The sequence below is a fragment of the Lactuca sativa genome, chromosome 4, assembly GCF_002870075.4.
Source record: "Lactuca sativa cultivar Salinas chromosome 4, Lsat_Salinas_v11, whole genome shotgun sequence".
In the NCBI taxonomy this organism is placed as follows: Eukaryota; Viridiplantae; Streptophyta; class Magnoliopsida; order Asterales; family Asteraceae; genus Lactuca; species Lactuca sativa.
The window spans coordinates 8591146-8597530 of record NC_056626.2 but is presented as its reverse complement, the minus strand read 5'-3'; the positions used below and the strand labels follow the sequence as shown (position 1 = coordinate 8597530).

General features: G+C 31.1%; 1 long non-coding RNA gene across 2 annotated transcripts; it reads left to right on the top strand.

Moving 5' to 3' along the window:
* Window positions 1-476: 476 nt before the first annotated feature.
* LOC111911347 (uncharacterized) lies at window positions 477-4496 on the top strand. 2 transcript variants are annotated; one of them, XR_006190017.2, is made up of 3 exons: window positions 477-2144; window positions 2224-3761; window positions 3964-4496. It is a non-coding gene; the product is annotated as an uncharacterized LOC111911347 (long non-coding RNA). The 2 variants fall into 2 exon arrangements; XR_006190016.2 differs by having other exon boundaries at window positions 477-3761.
* Window positions 4497-6385: the final 1889 nt, after the last annotated feature.

The window sequence follows — 6385 nt, the reverse complement described above, 5'->3', positions numbered from 1 at the left end:
ATCATTTATTACTATTAAGATATCTATGTTTTTATAAATCACATATTTATATTTGTATCTATTGATTATGCTAATGTATTTACACAAATAATATATTTCAAGGTGATGATACTAAAAATACTTATTTCACCCGTAAGATATCATAATTTTAAACAAGTATGGTATAAAATCAAAAAAGTTAATTTTATTATTAAAAAATAAAATAGAAAACAATTATTAATTTAAAAATAATCTTACAAAATAATAACATGTTTCATCGAAAAAAATATATGATTAAATATAAATATTTATTATTATTATTTTTTGAAACCGGCAAATATATTATACTAAAATAAAGAAGGCCCCGACTAGCAAGGAGCTAGAGGGAGCAATACAGTTTTGGTTTACATAATTCTCGTATCATATTCCGTTACAATTGGACTTAAATTAGTAAAAGGACATGAGCTCTTATATTTCATCCAAGTGTGTACTGTCATTTGGATGTTATCAGCCACCAGTGTGGGGGTAGTGATGAGTCTTTTGAATATCCTTTCATTCCTAGCCTTCCAAATCTCCCACAATGTACTGTAGCATATGTTGATTATAACCTTCATATTCTTCCTACATGTGTCGTGTTTTGCTGCATATTCGATCGGCTCTCCCACCGTGTTAAGTTGAATTTGAGGCATGTTGCACCATTCCCATACAGTTTTCGCAAAGGTGCAGTTGAGTAGGATGTGATTTGGGCTTTCATCCATTGCCATACAATATCCACATTGGATTGATTCTACGGTTATGCCTCTCTTAGCTAGTTCAGTGGCTGCCGGTATCCTTCCTAGACTTGCTCTCCATATAAAAGAAAGAAATTTAATAGGAATTTCTTTCATCCATTCAACTTTAACTTGAGGTACCAGATTTGTAGGCCAATCAATCATATATATGCCGTCACCTGATAATTCGAAACTCCATTTATCTCCAGTTGTTGTTGGCTGAAATTGACCCAAGGAAGGAAGAGTAGAGAGCTGCAAGGTCAGTGTTGTTCGGACTATTTTTCCAATTCCATTCCAATCCAGTGATCTTCACTCTATCCTCCACAGTGCATATTTATTAGTAAATCAAAAACAATTCAAAAAATTAACTTGGCTGGTTAATAATAGGTAATTAATTAATGCTTAAGATTCTAATTAAATTCATGATCTTCAAGCGGTTGGGGGCACAAACGGTTCGTTTGACTACAAAGTGAGTGCCAGTGGTGCCTGAACTCTTCGTATTTGTTTCTTTCTTCTTTGTATCCAATTTTTCAGTTTTGTTCCTCAGAACACTTGTTTTGTTGACATTAAGAGGATCTTAACCATTTTCCTCTGGCGCTCCAAGAGTAAAATAAATTGATTTCAAGAAATTAGTGACAGCGGGAAGAAGACGATGATGTCAGAGAGCAAGCGTTCTCCTTCCCATGCTCTCCATTTTTTCTTCAGTTGTCCATTGTATAAACCCACATTACCCATACTCATAGTTTCCATCCGATGATCAATAGTACATAAACATTCGCTGTACATCTCACGCCACCTAGCCTCCTGCTTCCATCTTCTTTTTCCCTTCTTGATCCAATGCTTCACTTAACTTCTCCTCTACCGCCTCTGTTTCTTGAAACTGAAGCCTCTCACCCCAAATATCAACTTATACGCCCCACTCCCACTGAAGCGAAGACTTGAAATATTCTTTTGGTTTGATCTCAGCTAATCAAACGTCCAGAATCTTGAAGCAAAGCAGAGAAATAACGAATGATTATCATCGTGGTTTTCCATTTTTTCTTCGACATCTTTGCTTTCACCCAAATCAACGCCTCTCACAGGCTCCTGCGCAGACGATGGCCATAGTGGACGGAGGGTTTCTTTGTGTTAGTCTGATTCCACTATTTGTTTCCCAATTTCACAATCTTGAGGTATTTTTGAACCCTGTTGGTTTTAATTTGTTATTTGGGAATGCAATAGGTTCTTCCAAGGTCTGAGCTCATACAGATAGGTTCTGAAGAGCGTTTATTGCTAATTATAGAGGTATATTTTGTTTCTTTTCATCTTCTTGACTTAGGTGGGATATGTTGATTCTTGGATTACATGCTGAAATACATGCAATGCCAAATCTCAATTATCAAGTCTTCAATTGAAGTATGTTCGAATCTATGTATGTGTACCACATGTACAATTGTGATTTTGTACATATTCTCATGTTGGTTTTTCCTTTTAGATATTGTTCAATAATCTTGATTTGGACATGAAGACAGGGTTAGGAAAAATGAAGGAAACCCTGATTTCTGTTGGTACATCTCAACAAAATACTGTAAATTAAGGTGAATTACCACATATTATATACCAGGTTTGTTTTCTATATATGTTTTTGTTTTTAGAGTATTCAAGCTATTTCACTATCTGATTTGCTGCTGTTTTTTATTTTGGTGGACAGCATGCTACATGTTGAAGATATGAACATGCTTCTATTTTTCTGTTTTGATTGCAACTGCTAACTAGATAATTAAAAACTGTTTGCTGAAAAACATATTATTTACTTTTTCAGGGTGCTTCCAATGGTAATGGATAAGGCTATTAATGAAATATTGTAAGAAGAGTGTTTCAAACAACAATGGCACTTGTTTTAAAGTTAGTTCTTTGTTTTGAATCCTCCAAATTCTGATGAGAACTATATCCATACTTAGCTTGAAATCTGTCTCTTATATTACTATCAAGGTTCATTGTTAAGCATTTTCTGTTTTGTTCATGTGTGATTGATTGTGTATTATTTTCAGATAAGAAACTAAGATCTCTACAGGGTTTGAATAATGCAAGTGAATCCCTTGAACATGCCATGCAACGTGTTAATGTGTTATTGATGACAACCTTGAGTTTTTTTTAATCTTGTTATATGCATTGCATCCTGTGTTTATATTGATTGATGCATGTGCTAATAAATAATACTACAAAATGAAATTACTATGTAACATTTATAGTTTTAATTATGAATGTCCAAAAGGTAGGTAACTTATAATCTTTTACTCTTTGCTTATAATCGTCTGATAAGTGCTAAGTTCTGAATATATTTAGCTGCACAAGTTTTTCCATTTAAAATTCCATTCATCACAGCTATGGTTTTAACTATAATATATGACACATAGGGGCAACAACATAATTTTTTTACATATGTTCTAGAAAAAAAAAACATTCCAATAAGGTAGGTCACTTGTTGACCGGTTTAACTGTTAAGTCTTTGGTGACATGGTGTCATGCATTTGACAATTCTATGACCTTTGATGACATGTCAAATGCATGCCATGTCATGTCACCAAAACTTAGCGGTTATTTAACTGGGAATAGAGTATTTTCCAGTGGAACCAATTTTCAAACAAGTTGAATAAAGAAAAGCTAATAATATATATATATGATTCTTTCTTGTTAATGAGATCCAGTTTTATGTTTGGATGATTGTTACAGGTGAGTGACACAGCAAGGATGATGCATGGTGCATTTAATTATATGTTCCGAACCATTGACATGACAGCTACTAATTCATTAATCAACACTCTTTCACCGACTCACCTAATAATTTCTCTCATCTTAATATTCTTCATTTTTAAGTCCTTAATTTATCAATCTAATCATTATTAATTTCATTCTTTTAATGTAAAACCAGGTGTCTATGACTGGTTTTCCACTTTTCACTGGCTATGCCCACAGTGGAGTTTTTTTGCCAGTTTGATTCCACCATTTGTTTCTCAATTTCAGAATCTTTAGGTATTTTTGAATTATTTTGGTTTTAATTTAACTGAATTTTACCAGAGGTGTGAAGTCTCTATGTTTCATTAAACTTAACACTTTTATTGGGCTTGAACTATTTTTTTATTTGATCAGGGATTCGGTTATGGAATCTAATTCTAGATTGTTTATGCCTTTTTAATTTTCATCAACACAAAATAATATTTTACTCTTTTTATAGGAACATGCCACCTGAAACCATGGTGGGCCCCTTCAAAGCCAATCTCATGTAGAAGCCAACATCTCCAATGTTTAATTTCTTGAATCATTATCATGGTGTTTAAAAAAAGTTAAACAATTACATCAATATATAGAAAGCAATTTTGGTAAAATTTCTTAGGTTTATATGCAAGAAAAAAGATTGCACTATTCCATTACATTTTCAGTTTTTCCCTTATTAAAGTTATGCTTTCAATCCTCTTATTTATTGCAAAAAATTCATTTTAAAAAGTTTACCTATTACATTGATTATGTATGACTTATGTTTTGTGGTATGTGTTTGTAGGATTTTTCACATGTTACAGGAAAGATAAAGAAGAAATTTTCTTTATTTATATTATGTCATGTCCCGCTGCTGTAATTCTTTTTCACTTTCCATTTACTTATTGATACAATTACATCTGAGTTGATACTAAACATTTTTATATTTCCACTTTTATAGTGGGGATTCAAGTATATCCAGAAATAGCAAAATACTTTAATTTCTTACTCCAAGTATGTTCCACCACTAAATGACTCTATATTCTGTCATTACTTTTTTACATTTAGAATTTTTTCATCTATGCATATTACTATGAAAAAATTTCCAATTAAAGCATTCTACTCTAAAAAATATCCCATTTTTAGCATTCTACTTTTACTTTTCTTTCTGTTACATCATTAGGGGTGGCAACTCTCGACCCAACCCATAACCCGACACCGACCCAACCCGAAAATAGACAGGTTTGGGTTGAGATTTTTGACCCGCTAACCCATCAACCCGCCAACCCGTTTATTTCAATGGTTGGGTTGGGTTGGGTTACCTGTTTGTGTTGGGTTCGTCGGTTAACCCTCGACCTATCATTGAAACATGAACTTTTTCATTTCTCATATATGCATTTACTTTGAAAAAACTTCCAATTCTACTTCAAAAACATCCATTTTATATTGAATTTTCTAAAATCATTCCATTTTAGCATTGTATTTTAACTTTTTCTTTCTGTAACATTGTTGAACCATCAAACTTCTCTTTTTCTCATCTATGCATTTTACTTTGAAAAAACATCCAATTAAAGCATTCTACATTCAAAAACTTCCATTTATATTGAGTTTTCCAAAATCATCTCATATTTAGTATTGTTCTTAAACTTTTCTTTTTGTAACATTATTGAAACATCAAACTTCTTTTTTTCTCATCTATGCATTTTACTTTCTAATAACTTCTCATTAACGCATTTTACATTCAAAAACTTCAATTTTACATTGAATTTTCAAAAATCATTAATCATCCCATTTTTAGCATTGAGCTTTAACTTTTTCTTTCTATAACATCATTGAAACATCGAACTTCTTTTTTTTCTCATCTATGCATTTTACGTTGAAAAAAAAACTTACATGTAAAGCATTGTACTTTCAAAAACTTCTATTTCACATTTAATTATAAAAAATTATCCCATTTTGAGTATTTTACTTTTAAAATTTTCTTTAAGTAACATCATTGAAACATCAAACTTCTTTTTTTCTCATATATGCGTTTACTTTGAAAAAAAATTACAATTAAAGCATTGTACTTTCAAAAACTTCGAGCTCACATTCAATTTTCAAAAATCATCCCATTGTTATCATTGTACTTTAACTTTTCTGTAAGTAACATCAAACTTTTCAATTCTCATCTATGCATTTCACTTTCAAAAACTTCCATTTTGCATTCGATTTTTTTCTAAATCATCTCATTTTAGCATTGTACTTTAACTTTCTCTCATGTATGCATTTTACTTTGAAAAAAACTTACAACTAAAGCATTCTACTTTCAAAAACATCTATTTTACATTCAATTTTCAAAAATCATCCCATTTTGAGTATTTTACTTTTAACTTTTTCTTTATGTAACAGCATTGAAACATTACACTTCTTTTTTTCTCATCTGTTCTTTTTACTTTGAAAAAACTTCCCATTCAAGCATTCTACTTTCAAAAACTTCCATTTTACATTCAATTTTCAAAAATCATCCCATTTTTATCATTGTACTTTTACCCTTTCTTTGTTTAACATCTTTGAAACATCAAACTTCTCATTTCTCATCTATGCATTTTACTTTGAAAATACTTTCAATCGAAGCAATTTTATTTTCAAAAACTTCCATTTTGCTTTCGATTTTCAAAAATCATCCCGTTTTTAGCATTGTACTTTTGATCGATGCATTTTACTTTGAAAAAACTTATAATTAAAGCATTCTACTTTCAAAAAACTTCTAACTTATATTCAATTTTCAAAAATATCCCATTTTTTGAATTACGCTTAAAAGTTGTTCTTTATGTTATTATTAGCATATTGCATCTTCAAAAGTCATCCCATTTTTAGCATTGTACTTTAACTTTTTCTCATCTATGCATTTTACATTCAAT